Genomic DNA, 21,567 nt, shown 5'->3' with positions numbered 1-21,567 from the left:
TATAAATATATATGTATAATGTAAAACAAGAACTGTTGATTTTTAATGAATGTGCTTATTTGACTCATGTCTTATAACAGGGATCTCTATTGCATGTTACAGTTTTCTTGAGTAAAATGACTGAGATCTATTATATGTATCTGTTAAGGGTATATACACCATCACATATTGCTTATAGTTGTATTTAAAAAGCACACAAAAAAGGCAAAGAAATAGTCTTGGTAGTTAAATTAATTTTGGGGCGGTCAAAAGCCCTTAGCATTTTCCCCCCAGTTTCCAGGTTAATGACATGTAAATGTTCTTTCTGTAGTTTTAATACAGAAACTCCTTTTACATTTGAAGTGTTTTAAGTTGAGCCATCTTTGCTTTCTAAACAACTTAAAAATATCTGATGTTAAAATTAAAATTAAATTTTTTTTTACACATCAGCAGTCTTACTCTCAGACATGTCCATTTGCTACACAGCTAAAATTCAGACAAATTAATAATAAAAATGGACTATGACCACCAGACCAGGGACATTATTGGACATAAGAATATTACACTGTATTAAAAAAAAAAAAAGTGGCCATCATAAACACACACGGGTCCTGCTCACCAAGCAGGTTAATAGAACCACCAGAAATTCAGAGTAAAATATATCAAAGTTCTCAGTCCCCCACAAAAAAATAGTACCACTTTGGTGTCAGTGTTTTCTCCAGTTAACTGCCCTGCTACCATCATCTTCACTCAGCTCCACCAAAGCTGTCTCCTTCTATCCATAGCTTCTTAATCTTCCAATGACCAGCTGCTTCACCTACCTCATGAATCTTCTCTCACATTCTAGTCAATGCTGATGTGTTTGATTTTAAGTTCCTACAGTGCTATGGTTTTTCATTCATTTTGAAAGCTAGTCATTCTTACTCTTATTAGATCCCCTTCAAGCAATAGCAACAGAGCATCTGTTATGGGTTAGAGATGATGGATATAAATCTATAAAGACAGGTTTAATGGGTATGTGCTTTCTGTCTAACTTGTTTCTTTTCAGTAACTATCATTTTATAGAATGTTAAACAGCAAATAAAAGTCAACATCCATTCCTAACAGTACAGATATAGTTATTATTTACTAAATTCTTCCTATCTATCTAATACTACACTACACTAAGACTGTTTTATATATTGTATTCTTCTAAATGGACTAAATTCAAGAGGATGTAAGCATTATTTTTCTCACTAGCCCTTTAAAGCTAATTTGAAGATCATTATTTCTACCAAGCCATTAGATGAACAATTGAGCTGGCCTAATAGCATTCTCAATCACTCTTGGGAAAAAAAAAAAAAATTCCTCTAGGTATTTTAAGCATAAATAGTCCATGTCAATAATTAAAATATCCTTTCCAGTGTAAAATAAAAATAACTAAAATTAGAACTTCTTTACTTCTCCAGCTAAGTACTGTTTCAGGCCTAGGCATGAGGAGTGACAAAGTGTCTATGGTCAGTTTCTGATCTCCATCCTAGCTTTACTTTCACTCTCCATATATTTCTGAGTTTCTCTACCCCTCCAGCATTTGAGCCAGGGAAAATGTGACTCATGGGAAGGAGATTTTCTTGTTTGCAAGTTTTTTGGGGGTCTGGTATCAAGGCATCGTGGGTGGTTTAGAGCTTCTTTTTTTTTTTTCCTATGGGCACTTTCAAGGGTCTTTTTGTTTTTTTGTTAAGATTTTCCCTCCCCTCAGACCCTCTTATTGACATTTCTTTGAGTTTTTCCATGGCTGTTTCTCAAAATCATCTCCACCAAATGGGCTGCCTGACTCTTCCAATGGAGTCAATTTGCACAGCACATTAACAACTCTCTCCCCCAAAGAACACTTCCCTCTATATCTGTTCTCCTGAACCTCATACAAATTTGATGGGTGATGGGGTAGGTAAGTATTCCCCAATCTAAACATTCCTTAACAATCCAATATAAGTTCATTCATTAAATCAACAAATACTGAATTCCCAAGAACTGCTCTGGGCAGTGGGGAAACTTAAGTAAAGGAGCAGGCATCAACCTCTGTTCTCATGGAGATTAAATTTATTGGGAGAGGCAGAAAATAAGTCAGACTTAAAAAAAATGATATATACTATGTATGATAGTGAAATTTTATGTGACAACTTGGCTAAGCTATGATGCCCAATTGTTTGGTCAAACGTTCATCTAAATTTTCTGGGGAGGTATTTAGTAGATATGACACCAGTTGACTTTAAGGAAATTACATGGGCCTTGTCCAGTCAGTTGATTACCTCAAGACTGTAACCTAGAAATCCTGCCTGAATTTCCAACCTTGTGACCTGACCCTTACTAAGTTTCAGACTCAGGACTATGGCATCAAGTCCTGTGGCACTTTTCAGACTGGCAGCCTGCCCTATCAATTTCAGACTTACCATTCCCCCACAGCCATGTGAGACAATTCCTTAAAATAAATCTCATAATATATATTAAGAGGATATAGAGAATAATGTTTTACATATATATATAGTTCCTATTGGTTATTTTGCTCCAGAGTACTCTGAGGTATATATTGTTAGTAGGTGATAAGCGCTCAGTAGAAAAATTAAAACTGAAGAGAATAAAGTGCATGTGTGTGAAAGCATATGGAAAATTTTTAGGTGAGGTATCTAGGAAAGGCCTCAATGAAAAGGAGCCTTTTGAGTAGAGATAAGGAAAGGGAGCCAGTCTTGGGACTATGTTGGGAGAAGAGCATTCCAGATAAAGTGAACAGTATTTGCAAAGGGCCCTAAGCTAAGCTCATAACTAGCTTGTTCAAGGAACAGTGGAAAAGCCTGTCAATGAGTGAAGTAAAAGAGATAGAAATAGGATATGAGTTCAGAAAAGTAACACAGGCCAGATCATGTCTACACATGCATGGCTTAGTCCTGCACACATGTGAGTTATGGGAGTCTGGAGAGAAGCAGCAGATAATCTAATAGCAAAGTTTTGGTTCTAGCTTCTGGGCTCCACCGAAACAGCAATTACAAATGTTCTAACATCCTGTTATAAGAATATTTGCTGGTTTGATCCTTACAAAAACATTGAGGCCATCAATATTTCTCCAATTTCATAGATTAGGAAAAAAGGAAACTATAACAGTTTATGTTATATTGTATTTTATTCAGATAAACTAAATCAGTGAGTATATTTGATACACAAAGTCTCAGCATGCATTAATTACATATATTGGGATTTTGTACATTATTAATGATGCATTTATAATATTTTTGTTTATTATTTGTTTGAGATAAGATGTTTAAAAAATATACCAACATCAATAATAATATATTGTACACTTAACATTTTGTTGAGGGTAGATCTCATGTTAAGTATTCCTATAACATAAAAAAAAAAATAAATAATGGTCATTAACAACCTCTTTTAAACTCATAACATAATTGACATATTATGTATTTAATAACAATACTAGAAAATGTGTTTTCTTTTTTTAATTTTTAAAAAGAAACACACTAGTGAATACATCACAATAAAAAGCTTCTGTACAACCAAGGAAACCATCAACATAATGAAAAGTAACCTATGGAATGGGAGAAAATATTTGCAGATCACATATCTGAAAAGGGGCAAGTATCCAAAATACACAAAAAAATCATACAACTCAATAGCAAAAATAAACAATTTGATTTTTAAAATAGACATTTTTCCAAAGAAGGCATCCAGATGGCCAACAGGTACATGAAAAGGTGCTCAACATCATTAATCATCAGGAAAATGCAAATCAAATCCACAATGAGACATTACCTCACACCCGTTTGAATGGCTATTACCAAATGATAAGAAATAGCTAGTGTTGGGAAGAATGTAGAGAAAAGGGAATCCTTGTACACAGTTTTTGGGAATGTAAATTGGTGCAGCTACTATAGAAAACAGTATGGAGGTGCCTCAAAAAACTAAAAATAGAACTACCATATGATCCAGCAATTCCACTTCTGGGTATTTATCCAAGGAAACAAAAAACACTAACTGGAAAAGGTAATCACATTCCCATGTTCATTACAACATTATTTACAGCAGTCATGACATGGAAACAACATAACTGTCCATCAGGTGGTGAAGGGATAAAGAAAATGTGGTACATATATACAATGGAATATTATCCAGTCAGTAAAAATAATGAAATCTTGCCATTTGCAACAATATGGATAGACCCTGAGGGCATAATGCTAAGTGAAATAAGTCAAACAGAAAACATAAATACCATATGATTTCACTTATATGTGGATGGAAGTCACTGTGATTTCCAATGTGTGACAAATCAAGAGCAATAGTTAAGTTTTACTTTGAAGAACAAAAAAATCAAAAATTATACGTTATGTTCCTCTAATTACTCACATGTCTCAAGCTAGATGCAGCATTGGTTGTATAAGTACTGTACATGTCTGACACACCTCAGGCCAAAAAACCTTCTGAAGATGAATTTGGAAAACCAAAAAAGAGAGTGCTAACCAATTTCTTAGCATGTTTCAAGTGCTTTATTACATTTTGCAAATTATTTGAATCATGAAGACTCTCCTATTAGAACAATAGCAAAATCATTGCTGTGTTTTTTCTATGATAAGCTCAGCTGGGGATTAAGTGACAAAATTCTGCTCTAGCTGAAACAGAACCGATAATAAATGCTGCTCTTCTTTTGTATGATTGATCACCTGGCTGAGTATTACAGTTATGAAGAATTAAGTATTGACTTCAATTCCTTATTTGTAAACAGAAAAAGAAATTGGTGACCTAAATAATTACAAACTATTCCTAGGGAACTCTGAGAGCTTCTGGAAAAATATGAAACATAATAAATGAGTTAAGCTGTAATTTGGTCATGCCTAACTGTCTTGGCATGATTTTTTTTTTTTACTTAACATTAGCTTGCAAGGATAAGAGCAAATCCATGAGGAGAAAAGAAAATATCACAATTATTCCAATAAGTATTATCTCAATCCTAAATGATGAACTTGGTGCATTTAGAACCTTAGAATGCTATTTAAATTGATGTTATAATCACTTTTTCAATTAGCAATAATCGCGCCTCGGATAAACCTCATTGGCTACGATACTGCCACTGCGCAAAGCTATAATCACTTTTTATAAACACTTCCACTTAAAAAAAATCATACAGGGAAGTTGGAACTGTCCATTCCCATAGTCTCTAAAGTATATCTGAATTATGACAAAATACACTCAATTCCAACATTTACAGCTGGGTCCAGCCTTCCAGCACTAGCACGTCTAGGTATGTTTTCTACCTCCAAGTTATAATCTAGGACTGCAGATTCCACAATCAGACACACCACATTTAAATCTGGGTTCTGACACCTGATGGCAATACAGTCTTGAACAAGGTTATTCATCACTCTGGGTTTCAACTTCCTTATTGTAAAATATATATAAAAATATCATGCTCATAAGGTTTTTGTGAGATTCAGTGAGACAGTCTATGAGAAGTGTTTAGAGTAGTGCTCTGATTTATTATTCATCTTCTGCAATTAACTTTGTGTTCATCTATTTTATTGGGTGGTGACAATATGACTCCTTCCAGGCAGTTTTTGAATAGTCTGCACATGATTCATTTTAAGCACACCTCTGAATCCCTATTCTTGTTTTCACTTGCATTCTTCCTTCACTTGCATTCAAGTCTTTTTTTCTCTGTCTTTTATGATTCCTCATAACTGATTTCTTTCTTAGATCTGTCTTTTCTTTGGGCAGTTGAATAACTGATATAGGGCAAAAAGATCTTAAAGTTCTCTCTCAGTTAAAGATACTTTTCTTATCTAAGATCCCTGTTAGTTTCTGCAAACCCTTGCCTTCACTATGTCTCATAAAAAGAAAAACAAAAACAGAAAGCTTTATCTGATTGCAAAATAATGTAATTATCTTGAAAAGAGAGCTTAAACTCAGCAGGATAGCAAATTGTTATCTGTAGAGATATTTCCTTTTAACCAAATATTTGGCAAAATTGTCAATACACTCTTTTTTAATAGAATTCCTGGCACAGGTTAAGAAACATGAACTTTCTTAATGAATCACAAGAATCTCTCCATCTTACATGAAAACCTCAATAAAAAAGTTTTCTAGATATGAAAATGGAAAATAGTAGTAATAACATAAATATTGCACTTAACACTTGACTGAGATATCAGGTTTTCCTTTATTTATAGAGCTGTTATGTATAACTCACATTTCCATGGCATAGAAAAATGAGTTATTTCCCCTCGGCTCGTAGACAACACTAAAAACATCTACAGTTGATCATTAGTTACCTTAGAGAATTTACCACTTTCTCAAATCTTGCCTTGCCAGCTCAGACACCAGATAAGATTTTCAAATAGAATAAATTCACATCAAAATCTGAGCAAAACAATTTATCAAGAATATGAGACTGACAAACTTTTATTCATTTCAAACAAAAAAGTAAAGTTACATTTAACAAAGTAAGTTTTATGTTAGCATAAAATGCATCATTTTTCTCAGATCACATGAATAATCCAGTCATCTTAGTAGGTTCTTTAAAGACTGTGTAGTCAGAACAAAGAAAAGTGTTCACTGTTTAATGGTATTAATGTACTTATCAATATCTCTGCAAAAAGTGCGCCATTGACAATATGACCAGAATATTTCAATTCTTTCAGTTAAGAAGTTATCTCTCCTGGTGTATTAGTCACAGTTTTGGTTATTGTTTTCATTACCCTTACCTGCAATAATGCTACATAAAAATAAGCTATAATCTCAGTGATTTATAATAATTACTATTTTTTCCCAGTGTTGAATATGCAGATAGCTCTAGTAATTCTGGTTCAAGCTGTTGGGTGGATTTAGATTTGTCCTACCTGTTTTCTAAGTCAGGATTCAATCTGACAGGACAGTGGCTGCCAAAGGCATGCTCTTTTCAAGACAGATGGTAGGAACAAAAGAAACTAAGCCCACTATCAGTGGGGTAGGGAAGAATACTTCTTCCATGCAGGAAGGAAAAGGACAGTAGATATTTGCTCAACAATAATATAATCTACCACAGATGGCTTCTGAAAGCATTAACCCATGTGAATCTTATTTTTTTCTGTGTTTGGTAACAAAATTACCAAATTTCTCATTGATTGCCCTTTCTTTATATGTTTCTGTACTGATCTATTCAACCCTGCAGACCAGAGAACTGTTTAATTTCCTAAATGGAATTTCACTCACTCCTCTGATGATATCTGTGTGACACAAACTTATTTTCCTTAAGTCAGTTCTTGGTTTGTTGATGTCTCACAGTAGATCCCAAGTAATAATTAATAAAACATGACTCAGTCATTATACTTTGAAAAATAAATAGATATGTATTTACTAAATGAAGACCAATGTTAAAGTCAGCATAAAATATATTTTAACTCCAATGCACAGTTATAAGAGAGTAAAGTTTTGGAAATAAAAACAAAACACAAGTCAGAGATTATAATTTTTGTGATAAGCCATCTAGCAAATCTTGGTGTCCATGGCCACAGAGTTGATGAATAACATTGTGTTCTAGTAAATAGCGCCTCCTGTAGAGTTAATCATAGAGACCTCACTATTTACAACCCCCCAATTTTTTAAATGATGCTTCTAAAATTATTCTCAAATAGGTCAGCCTGTAATCCTTCACTATGATAAAGTTTTTCCTATATTACCTTAAATTATCATTGCTGCTATTAAATTACCATTACTGTAAACTATTAAACTAGTTTTTATTACACTGAAAACAAGCACAAGCCAGGAGTCAATAATGTTATAAATTATATTGACATTGTATGACACTTGAAATCCACAAATTCCCCTTCTATGCTTTTTGTTTGACTTCTGTTCTATAGTCCCATATTTCCAAATGCTTGATGAAAATCTTCATTGGATGCCCAAACAATGTGTGTTCAAACTCATAGTCAAAGTAAATTTGTAGTATTTTCTTTCAGTTTGCTTCATTGTGTTCTTGGATCTCTTTGGTATTCTCATTTTCCCAGCAACAATGGATGGATTAAAAGATAAATTACATAGAACTAAAGAACATATTTTTCAACAGAGAGATAAAGCTAAAATTATTATCCAGAACTTGGCAGAAAGAAAATAAAGAAAAAAGAAAAAAAATAAACAAGATGTTAAAAGAAAAGATGATAAAAACTTCTAACCTACTGGAGTCCTGAAAAGTGAATAAGAGATAGAAGAGCAATGTTCTAAGAGAAAATAACAAAAAAAAAAAGTTCCAAATTTATAAAAGATATGACTACTCAGGAAAGATGAATCCCCAAGCAAGATAAATGAAATGAAATCCACAACTTTACACCTCATAGTGAGAAAACAGGGCTCCAAGCACAAAAGATAAGTTTACAATGCTTTGGCATCTGTTTATGCATCAATTCCAGAAACATACCAAATTTAAGAGACATCAGATGTAGCTCTATGAATGGATGCTCTGTAGCAGGGGTTTTACATTCTTGACTTGTGGAAAATTTTGTTTTCTGGAAAGTTGAAAAACCAAAGAGGGTAATTACTATACATATTCACTGTCAATTAAAAACCAGTTCCTAATAAGAAATGGGAGAATAAATCCACAATGAATTAACATTAATGATAACCAATGGGGGAAAAAATAACTATTAGAAATCCAGCATATATCCTAGATTTAAGAAAGATTTCAAAAGTTTCAGAGAAAATATAGTTATAAAACTAAAATCTGAATTTAAAAGATGATATAAAAAGTAGTAGATATAGCAAGGCAACTATATTCAATATCTTATAATAACTTATAATGAAAAAATCTGAAAAGAATATATATATACATATATATATATACATGTATGTATATATACACACATATATATATATACTCATATATAACTGACTCACTTTGCTGTACACCTGAAAGTAACACAACATTGTAAATCAACTATACTTCATAAAACAAGAAAAATAATTTAAAAAATTGTAAAGCTCCTCAAAATAATATTGTGAAAATACAATTTTGAATGGAAAAATAAGAAAGAAGAATGATTAAAAGATATCACGTCTAACACAAAGCCCTAGAAAAAATACATATAAACAATTAATGAATATGGACAGAGAGGGTGTAATTAAGAATGAATAAGAATACCATAAGCCCTTAAGAATGGCATTAAAAGGGTGGAAACCCAGATTAAACTACTATTTGCAAAAACACAAAGGATAGGAACAGATTTTGGCAATATTTAGAGGGGGAGAAAAAGAACAGTGCAATCTGAGACCTGTTGCTTGGAATGGATGCTAAGATGTTAATAGAAAATACAGCAGCAAAGTCTTCAAATCCATTTAATTTCCCTCCCTCTTGTTTCTGTCAATTATATTAACATGAAAAATGATAGAGAATAATTATTAAGAACAAAATTATATTCAAAAAGAATTGAGAAAACCGTGTAAAGAACAAGAAGCTTTCTAAATTAGTCTAAGACAAATGGCTCAGACCATTTACCCCTTAATGCACTGAAAGAACTTGTAGATAATATTAAGACAATGTTAATTGTATGGTAGGAATTATGTGAAACTAAGAATATGGTGGAGATGCAAAAATATAAACTGAATTTCTCCCCTAAGAAGAGTAAATCTAGAAACTCCAGTGAGAGGCTAATATTGGTCATATTTAAGATTGCTTAATATAATATTAGTTGGTTGATTTGTGGGCACCTAGAAAAGGAAATAATTAACATTCTAAGTGTCCAATACTGAAAAATTGTTGGGACAATCATGGATTGAGTTTAACATGAGAGATAATAGTTGCATTATTCTCTGTGGAGATTATTGTCATCTGGAAAGTTGAATTGATTTAATGGTGATGCAAGCAATTGGAGCCATAAATTTTAGGAAATGGTGGAGGGTGTGGAAGAAGGTTAGCTAGAAGAAGGAAATATGTAAATGACTATTATAATTGGAAAAAGGAATTAGAAATATTTGGCATGATTCTGGCAAGAAAGAAGACAAATACAATAACACCAGGTAGATGCAATCCAGTGAGCTGCCTGTAAGGGTGGAAAATTATTTTTGGAAGGAGTTAAAAATGAGGCTGTACTGGTGATGTTTAGAGAATGCAAGAAATATTGAAATGTTAGAACTTATGACCTTAAAGATCTTGGCCAAATATAATGTTAACAGAATGTTTGATTGTGTGCTAATGGTTACAATTATTGGGCTAACCTATGCAACATTGGGAGAGGAAAGTAAAATCAGCTCATTTTTAGCTATTATTTACATCATCATTATCACTATAAAATGCTTTACTCAGCTATGAAGTCATTTACCAAGACTCAAGTCATTTACCAATGATACAGTTTGTATCATTTAAAACTGGAGAGATTCCTGGAATATATGCTGTAAAGAATAGTTTTGCATGACAAAGTGATACCCCAGTTGACCCAATAAGTCTTAGCTGCCAGTAATTTCTTCAAAATTGTAAAGTAATAATTAGGGCAATTATACTATATAGTAAATTATTCTACATACGTTTTATAGGCATTATGTTGCCAAATGCAATACATTTTGTCCCATTTTATCTGTAAATTGACATAATTAATCTTATACTTTATAGCTGCTTTAGCTCTTATATTTTCTAATTCATGATACTTAGTAGCAAGATAATTACATCTCTTTTCTATAAAAGAACACAAGACACATTTTCTTATAAAAGGTGTTTGTTCAATAGGTGGACAAATATATTCAATAGTAAGTATATTTTTTTAAAAAGGTTTTTTTGATGTGGACCATTTTTAAAGTCTTTATTGAATTTGTTACAATATTGATTCTGTTTTATGTTTTGGATTTTTGGCCATGAGGCATGTGGGATCCTAGCTCCCCGACCAGGAATCAAACCCACACCCCCTGCATTGTAAGGTGGAGTTTTAACCACTGGACCACAGGGAAGTCCCAATAGCAAGTATATTTCTAAGATAAGAATAAAATTCTGGTCAGGTAACATGCTAAATACAGTGGTATGATTTGATTATCCTGAACTCCCGTCCCACTCAAAACACAAAGTCGTAAAAAACAAAATACTAAAAGAAAAAAATGTAAAAGGAACAAATTAAAGTTCAAGATAAACACAGAGCCGCCAGTGGGTAAAATATATAGTTATAATGGGTTTGAATCAGAAAGAAGGCATAAGAGGCTTTACCTCTTTGGGGTAACAGGCATTTAAAGCATCCTCTGAAAGGTGGGATCATGGTGCTGAGTCCTTGAAATAAGAAACTGAAGTCCCTCTCTCTCTCTCTCTCTCTCTCTCTCTCTCTCTCTCTCTATCTATCTCTCTCAGAGGAAAAAAAAGTGTAGAGAATATAAAGTCTGATAGTCTGTGCCCCACTTTTTTACAATGTGTACGTAGTATCCTTCTAAATAGTTTAGATCACTGTTTTTAAAAATTATTTAGCAGTAAGAATCTCTGTTTGACAAGGATCTTGGATACCCATTTATAAAACAAAGTCAAACCTGCCTTCATTTAAGCACAGGAAGTGTTTAGTATTTCACCTTTTTCTCTATATATTTCTTTCCCTCTACTATAAACCTTGATGAAGTTTGCAAAATGCTTTCAATTCTAGAGAATTAAGTTTAAAAAAAAGTAGTATATTAGAGTTATAGAAAGACCATATGTAATAATTTTTATGAGATATAAATGATATATTTATATTTTCAGTTTTTCTAAGTTAAACACACACACATACACACACACACAAAATAACCTAAACCGAACAAAAAAAAATCACCTCCCCTGAACTGAAATCTCTGTTTCTTAAACTCCAAATCCTATTTCCTTTATTTAATTATTTTATCTATTTTTGAAAATAAGTTTTAAACTCAAGGAAAATGATTATCTAAACTTAAACAATTGGGAAACTTTGTAAAGGAAGACTTGTCTTTTTCCCCTCTAGGTCTGAGGAACATAGACTGAAATGAGCTTGAACATTATTGTACAAATGTTTTATTAAAATAAACTCCAAAATCTCATTTACTTATGGTATTTTATTTTTATGTTACTATATTTAGTTTTAAAAATTACTTTAGAGTTTATTTACTGATAAACCATAAAGAATTTCAAAACATTACTGATTTTGCCCTGCAGGATTTTTTTTTAACTCCGAAATATGCATCTGAAGCTTTTCGATAAACTGAGAATACTTTCCATTCTAGGTAAAGAACAGTAATCAGACAGGTAATATCTGAACCACAATATGATATACAGCTAGGTAGCATAATATATCACAAGTACAAAACTGAGTACAAAGGGTAACCGTGCTATCAGCTTGAATTGTTATTGATGTCTTAGCAAGGTTAACATGAGTATCAATTATAATTTCATGGGAACAATGTTTGTTGAGACATTTTAACTATGAGCTTTTGTTTTTTATTGTTAGTAAAACCCAGGCTTATGCAATGCATATAAACATATCAATTATGATAAAAGTTTTATTGACTATTTCAAAATCCTTTTTCAAGGATAAATTATTTTATTTATTTTGCCAAAATAGAGATAGCTATTTTATCTGGTCCAGTGCATATTGTATTTTTTTGTGAAAAGTTTCTACTGTGCTATATTTACTTATAGCACATTCAAATCTTCATGCTTAAAATATATATTTATAAAATTTCTCTGAATTATTCAAAGAAAACATGGTAAGGTTCTTGGTGACTTATCTGAGATGTCATATGATATAAAGTGTCCAGACTGTGTCTGATGCTCATTAGATGTGTCTTTTCAATCTTCTATATTCCTTAATTCTCAACTTTATGATTCACATTCTGTAGTATTCTAGGGAAAAAAATAATGTTAGTGTGACAGTATTGTCCCTTTTGCCTCATATTTAAGACTATTCCCTAGTCCTTAGTAATCACATTTATACCTAGAGTTTTAGCTGCCATTTCAAGGCTGATAACTTTTTCTTTTTTCAAGGCTGATAACTGTTAACTTGCCTATTTTATTAATTTATCATTTTAATATACACTGTATGCATATTTTGAACTTTGTGCAATGCTAGGTAGATAATATAGTGGTCAATACAACAAATGCATTTCTTTTCATGGACATTATATTCATATGGGGGTATCTGAAAAATAAACACGCAGAGCCAGGATTTTAACTTTGAATAAGGTGTGGTGAAGATGTTTGTGAAACATCTAAGTGGAAATGAAAAGAAGATTAATTGATATAACTGAGCTGAATTCCACAGGCTGGTCCATTGCCCCCACAGGTAGGACATGGCCAAAACTGAACTTGTTATTGCTGACACAATTGGATTCTTTTTACTCACAACCTTTGAGAATAGTAGTCTTCTTCATTCAGTCAACTAAGAAAATTGGGTATCATTCTAGACCCTCTATTTCCTGCACTCCCTACATTGAACCGGTTACCCAGTCCTCCAATCCTAACTTCTTAAGGTTTTTGCATTTGTTCTTCTTGTCATATTTATGTGTAACCTGGAGCATCATAACAGATTGCAAACAGGTCTCTCTGGTTTCTTTATTAGGCTTTTCAAAGGGTCTTCTCCAATGCAGATTTATAGAGAATTAAGTTTAAAAAAGAGTAATATATTTGAGTTATAGAAAGACCATATGTAATAATTTTTATGGGATATGAATGATATATTTATAATATATAATATAAATTTACTTAGGCTGTTATCTTTGCCTTGAATATGCCTTTTACAGTCTTTACTTTTCCAACTTATCCTATATATCACTCCCTCACTGTTTTTTTTTCTACTTCCTGTTGACCATATTATCAGTTTTGAACATACTTATTTCAGTTTGCTTTTTTCAGTGCAAGGAATGGGCTGTGTTATTAGAACTGTGCAATGATAAATAAGAAAGACGTGCTTCCTACCGTCAGAGTCTACAACTCTTCATTCTCCCATGGCCTGCATGACCTAGCTATAATCTGAATGCTTTTTTCTTTTTATAACTCAGCTTACTCTTTAGCTTCTGTGTCTCACTCCAAACCGCCTCCCCATATCACACTGATGTGCACCGGGCTCATCATGGCCTTGTCCCAAGGCTTCCTCATGGTTTCTTTGTTATAGTTCCCATGATTCACTGCCATAATATGTTTGTCTCTTAGTTTAACATTTGAAAGACATTATGAATGATTCAGCCAGTCTTTTTCTAAGTCAAGCCACAGAATCCACATAGATCACAGGGTAGTCTCCACATTGATTGTTCTTTATTGCCTACACTGGTGTAGGACCATATATTAAAAATTGTGACAAACTAGGCAAAAGGGACAATGGCTCAAAAAGTTTCCATTAGGAAGGTGTATGAATGAGATTGAGATCAGTCCAACACATTTCAAATTTTAATTATTATTGTGCACATGTTGTCTTTTCCAGTAACTAATACACTTCCTAAACCTGATCTAACCATCTTGTATACCACCAAAGACATTCATATCCCCACTGCAAAAAGAAAAAGTCAGGACTATATACAGATATAAAGTAACATAGATGTTTGAAAGGCGTCTCTTAGAGCCCCAAATCCTCAAGACATATTCACCATTTTTACAATAGTTCACTCATATTTAGTCATCTTTTCTAGTTAGGTTGGGGTTTTGTAAAACAAATAGCAAATGTGAACACCAAAACCACACACATATACAGCAATTGGAAAAGAACAGAAGACTGCATTAGCAGTTCCCATTCAAGAAAGGAGACAAAGAGACATTCAGGGCAGCCTTATAGCACTCTGGTTGGCACTAAAGCAACCACTTGTCAACATGAAGTATCTACTAGGCCAGTTAATTATATAGGCTTTCCCTCTTTTTCTTTCCTTCCCTTTTTTCTTCCTTTTGGTTTTACAGTAGAATTAGTTTCTTGGATGGCACATTCTGCACACTGGGGGAATTCTTCCATGAAACAATGTTTCTCAATAGCATCCTCTTTATAGCTGGAGCTGACATTCTTTATTCTGAGACCTTAAGTTGGCATGATGAACAATTGGTCAGTTTAGTTTGACTTTGAAACAGACTAATGATCAATAATTTAATTAGATTTGACTGTATAAATTCTTCATAGAGTTAGAGCATTCTCACCAGGATTATAGTCCACTTAGGCACCAGTCATTTTACTAATCATACCTGAAAACTTTCTCTTGCTCTGTAGTTGCCCTGCCCAATGCATCCCCACTTATCCAGCCCTGACTTCAAAATGCTAGCATCACTCAGGATCCTAATGGGGAATAAAGTAGTCTCCCAACTTCCAGGGACATGTGTCCTACAGTTGTCTCTTCCATCCTGACTTATAGCCTTTCAGATGATTCTTCACCACTGGAAGGAAATTTTTCATATATACTTTTTTATTTTTAGATTTATTTTTTATTGAAGTAACCTTGATTTATAACATTTTGTGAGTTTCATAGGTTCTTGGTGCAAATTCCTGAGTAAGAAAATCTACATAAGTGATATCTTTTATCTGAGCACAACATAGTCACTGTTTCCATGGATTACACATCCTTAGAAATATATATATATATATATATATATATATATATATATATATATATATATATATATCTTCTGGTCTGATCACTGTGATTATGAAAGTGAAGTTCTAGGTTAAATGGTATAAAATCAGGCCATTGAGGAAACAGGGCATGTATTATAGAAAAATAGGGTGGGGAAAAATCAATGCAATAAATCAATGGTTTTCCTTAGAAGGAAATATGGGTAGGGAAGATGTAAAGAGTGTAATCCAGCTTGATTTTATAAAGGTTATATTTAAAATATGTTGTTCTCCTACTATATTTTTATTCTTTTCAAGATCTTAGTTCACGTCTGATTCACAACTCTATACTGACAAGTACAGGAATAATAAAGGATAAAAGAAATCTATATTGTATTCTTCATAATGACTATCATAATATTAGAAAATAATTGGCATTAATACAAAAATGGAAAACAACATTTATAAGTTTATCACAAGTATTTACAAGCCTATTTTCAAGTATACCTTGTAAAATGAGACAACTTCCTTGAACTTTTCAAACACTGATTTCAGATACTACGTATACAAAGGAAAACAACTGTAAAGCGATGTTTAATTCAGTAGTTAAATCTGTCCTATTATATACTGATCAAATGACATGTTCTGATCTGCCTATTAAACTTAAAAACAATAATTTTAAAAACAAAGTAATTAATTAGGATTTAAGCCTTATGCTCTTCACTTTTTATGCTCTTATAAAAAATATGTGAATACTATTTTTAAAATAGTGACATTGATAAGGAATTGATCATAATCTTGGAATACTCCTAGTCAGTTCATACCCTACTTTCAACATCTTGTTTATATTACATGCATGTTAGTTCTCTTAGAATGAGGATAGGAAAGTATGAGACAGGCAGGTTGGGAGGTGATGGTTTCAAATGTTATAGGTAGGTAAGAAATATTTACTTAGTATAGATATATTGCAAATGAAAAACAATGAGATCAGAAATAAGAAATGTATGCACACTTTCCTAACTAAATGCACAAAATGCCACATATTAATTGCCTTTGTTGCTTTCAACACATGGATTTTGCTTGGATTAAAACAGAGCAATGGAATACAAACCGTAGTAGCAAAGAAAAAATTTACATTAATTATTTTCATGAAGAATTGAAATCTGTCCAAAATTAACATTTATATAACTAGAATGGTGGATATGAGATTGGAATCCTGGCACACAACATAGAAATTATAAAGAAGATTTAAAGGATGCACTTCTGTGAGAGGGCATGAACAGCTTTAACTCACTGGTTATAGTTACTGCATATACTGGCCTTCCAATGAGAGTTAGTATTAAATAATTTTTCTGATACAGAACACTTTTACATATGAAGATTATTTATTCTGTTAACAATCACTAACTACCCTGAAGCTTGGCAGGGCTATTTGTCCCCACCAGACCTGAGCCATTGCTCACTGTAATAACCAGATGTGCCTGAGAATGTGGTCATACCACTGCGATTCAACTATTCTTAGGAAGATTAGGAGGGCTGGAAACACTTGCCTCCTAAAGGGAGTTTGATATTGATCCGATAAACATATTTTTTGTACTAAAAATGCAGTATTTTAGATCATTATGTATCTTATTTTGAGTTTTCCTATGCTTAATGAAAATCCGTGATAGTTTGCAATTCAACATAGAAAGATTAGTCTACAGATAACATGATGTTTGTATCTCATTGCTTTTAAGCATTGGGAAAAAAGGTGAACATGATGCATATTTTTTAAATCAAGCTATGAAGGAGATCATATATATAAGAAATTTCTAGATAAAAAATAACCTAGCTATGATTCATGAAGATTATTTTTAATTGATTGATAGAATTTGCCTCTTGCTTATCAACTCCTGTAAACCTAATTTTTAATAGAAAGATTATTTTTCTTTTTTTTCTATCATTCTGATGAATATAGTTTTTGAATTAAAAAAACAATATTAATTTTTACTATTAATTTAATTTGGGAGTGCTTCATGTATTTTAATTCAAAATCCTATAAGAATGGATATTTCTAGAGAATTTTGACATGACTTGCTTTTAAATTCCGTATATTGATATGTACATTAACTTAAGCATCTGAAGCTTAAGTAATGTCTCATCAGTTTAAAAATGACTTTTAAGTGTGATAAAATAGAATTTTATGGAGAAAAGTCAGTAGGGATATTATTTCACTTTGAGATATTGCACTCTAAACTACAATATTTAATAATAAGGTAAAAAAAGGAAAAATACCTTTTATTTGTAGAAAAGTGGTGACTTAAGAAAGTGTAATAAAGTGTTACAAAACACAAGGAGGCCGTATGGAAGTATTCTTAACTCTCTTTTTTAGCATTTCGACTCTATGATTTTTTATTTTTATTTTTTCGGTACTTGGGCCTCTCACTGTTGTGGCCTCTCTCATATGCGGAGCACAGGCCCTGAACACTCAGGCTCAGCGGCCATGGCTCACAGGCCCAGCTGCTCCACGGCATGTGGGATCTTCCCGGACCGGGGCACGAACCCATGTCCCCTGCATCGGCAGGTGGACTCTCAACCACTGTGCCACCAGGGAAGCCTTCTCTGATATTTTTAATCACATTTATTCCCTTAGGATAGAGCAAGTAAGAACTGATCAGGAAATCAATTTATCAATTCTGAAGACTTTTAGGTTAGCATCAGTATAAAGCTAAGTTATTGAAATGAAAGATACATATTTCAAACCAGGAAAATGGTGGAAAAGCCATTTGTAGACAGTGAGAAGACATATCAGATATTGAGAGAAGCCTGACTCTTGGTGGGCAAACCAGTACCCAGAAATTGTCTATGGTGAAATAATTATTCACGTTCTACTGGCTGTGGATAATGGAATTCCAAAGCACTCTTTCCCTCAAATAGAAGTGGCTGGCTCACCAGATTACTTACTTGTTGAATACAGACTACAAGGTGTCATTAATTAGCAGGCTATGAATCTTTGTCTTTTCCCTTTGAGTACATAGGACAAGCATTGTCACCCACACTTCTATATTATCTGTTGTAATGTATGGCCTGGTATTAATCAGATGAATGCTCAATATAGTGATTCTGGTTGACTTAAGAGTCTAGATTCCACTGAACAAGCAAGGTAATTGAATATTTGATAAATATAAGTTGTTTGGGGAATCCAGATCCTCTCTTTTGAATAAAGTCCTTAATTAGTAATTCTCTTTCACAACTTGTGGCAAGCACACACATGCTCAAACACACACATCTAATTATATAACAGAAATTGCCTTTTAAAAACACCAATTTCTAATTGTTTCAAGTTAGATTAATTTTTGCACAATTTTCCATTTAGAGTTACTTTGGATAAGCACTCCCACACATTCCCAACATTTAAAGAAGCATATGTTCTATAGATTCTATATTTATAAGCCCCATTAATTTGCAATTCTAATTCTCAGGCTTTGGGTAATACCTATCACTTCTTGCCTGGTCAGTTAAAATAGGCTCTTATTTGATCTTTTGGCCTTTAATCTTGACTTCTCTCACAATACATTGTTGATATAAATACCAAAATGAGCTTCCTAAAATGAATATCTAATTATGTTGTTCCCTTGATATAAAATTTTAACTGATATGGTTCTTAACCAGTAGTTCAAGTCATGACCACTTCTGAAGGTTATTAAAATAACAATTATGATTAAAAAATACTGATTTTCAAATACTACATATTCCAGACTTACTAAATTGGAATCTCCAGTTTGGGGCTGCCAGCCTTTATTTTTATTATTTTAAATTTGAAGTTAAGTCTATGTACACCCCAGATTAAGAGGCACTAGTTTAATGGCCTGATGTTACAAGGTAAACTGTGGTTTGACATACAAGGCTGTTTAAAATATGACTCCACTTAGCTTTCTAACCCTAAACACTGCACCAGAGTAATATCAAAGTGCTCAAAGTTCTCTGAACACTCAATGATCTTTAATTCTTTTGTGTCTTTGATCCACTTGGAATGCCCTTCACCACTTGGGCCATTGGTTGATGTCCGTTATTCCATTTACAGCAATTCTCAAGGCATATGTCAGCATTTCTTTCCTGGAGCAGCCATGCCACTGCAATCACACTGCTCTTAGTACTAAGAGTGCTCTGCTATATCTATTAGTACCTCTGTCCTTCACTAAGCAATGATTTCTTGAGGTTAGAGACAGTGACTCATTCCTCTTTATACAGACAAGGGTTGTCAGCATTTAGTGACTGGCATATAGTAAGAACTCAACAAATACCTTTGAGTCAATGGATGAAAGAATGTGTTAAATTTTTGTCATTGTTTTACAAAATGAACAGTTTCTTCAGAAAAAAGTATTTTCTTTAGTAATAATTACTATGAGGGAATCAACTGATGATTACCTACTACCTGTACTCTTGACAAGTATAATTCCATAAGGAGAAAAAAAAAAGACATCTTATTTCCAGCATTTTGAATCTAAAATTACATTTATTATTTATATTTTAAAAAAATTTCTGCTTGCCATTGAAAGCTAGGTCAAAATGGTAGATTTATAAGATGTCTAATGGTTAAGAGAGGAAGATTATAAACTAGAGTTAAACCTTGCTACCTATTATAGTCTCTTAGATATCCTTTTAACCAGTAAATGTATGCCATGTTTATAGTGAGAGATTCGATAATTTAAGAATGTCATAAAAATAATTTTAAAGAGAAAGATTTTATCTAGATTGGAATGTTCTCTATGCCTTTTACAAAATACCTTCTGGCATAATACCCATATGAAATATCTGGAAACTATATGTACTTAAGAGATATACATTTGATGTAATATGAAAGACTAAATAGGCTTGCAAATCAATTATGTTATGGTGACTGCTATAGTTTGAATATTTGTGTCTCCCCAAAATTCATATGTTGAAACTTAATTTCCAATGTGATGGTATTTGGAGATGGGGACTTTTGGAATTGATCAGCTCATGAGGACAGAGCCTTCATGAATGGGATTAGGGGTCCCTATAAAAGAGACTACAGAGAGCTCCCTTGTCCTTTCCGCCATGTGAAGACATAGTGAGAAGATGGCCAGCTATGAACCAGGAAGAGGGATCTCACCAGACACAATCTGTGCGTACCTTAATCTTGGATTTCTCAGAATCTAGAACAATGAGAAATCTCTACTGTTTATAAGCCACCTAGTCAATGGTATTTCATTATAACAGCCTGAAGACAAAGACAGTGAACCATCCATACAGTTGACAATATGAAAGAAAGAAATGAGAGGTTGCATTTTGACATTATGTTTTCCATTAGCTCTAACGCTAGAGGTTGTAATGAGAAAATTATTATTTTTTTTCTATTTTAATCATGTATCTTACACTTACCTGAATTATACAGATTTAATCAGTTAGCTGACAAGAGAGAATGCCTTCTCCCATGGCCAAAAGAACTCCACTACCATGGCAGTGTGGCCATATTTCAAAAGGCTCAGTTTTTGATTTGTTACAGCAAGTACTCCAGCTCCTTGCCAGTGAAGTGGTCTTGAAGTCAGAGCTCTAATCAAGCATACATTGGGGGTGGGCCATCTAGGTGGCATTGTCTGAGGAAAACTAAAATACTTGATGATATTTTAATAATATGCCACAGCTTGAAATTCTTTTTATTGGTGTTACTTATAGGTAGACTGGTAGTGGCATTGCCTCCAAAAAGCTGCAGAGACAATACAATATGTTAAATGGTCGCTTCTGAAATCACAGTAATTTGTTTGTTTCAGTTCTTTTAAAATATTAGGTAATTGTTACATGGAGCCCTAAGAGAATTAGATCAAGGATGGCCAATTTTCCAAAAAAGGAGTATAGGAACAAAACAGACTATGTAGAGTGTGAATGTTGAGTAAGTGAGGAAATTATGAGCTTCTCAATTAATATAGAAAATGATGAAGTTTCTAATGTCCTTGGTCAGAGGCAAATGAGAAAATGAAAGCTAAAAATAAACTGAGAAAAAGGAATTTGATCCTATCACTCTGGATGTGATGAAAATTAAATTGGATAAGGAAAGATAACACATTGGAACAGATAAAAAATA

General features: G+C 32.9%; 1 pseudogene; it reads right to left on the bottom strand.

The window, feature by feature from the left end:
- Nucleotides 1–4,933: 4,933 nt before the first annotated feature.
- Nucleotides 4,934–5,101, bottom strand: LOC116753730 (annotated as a pseudogene).
- Nucleotides 5,102–21,567: the final 16,466 nt, after the last annotated feature.

Source organism: Phocoena sinus, chromosome 4, assembly GCF_008692025.1.
Source record: "Phocoena sinus isolate mPhoSin1 chromosome 4, mPhoSin1.pri, whole genome shotgun sequence".
NCBI lineage: Eukaryota > Metazoa > Chordata > Mammalia > Artiodactyla > Phocoenidae > Phocoena > Phocoena sinus.
This window is presented reverse-complemented; position numbering and strand designations above follow the sequence as displayed.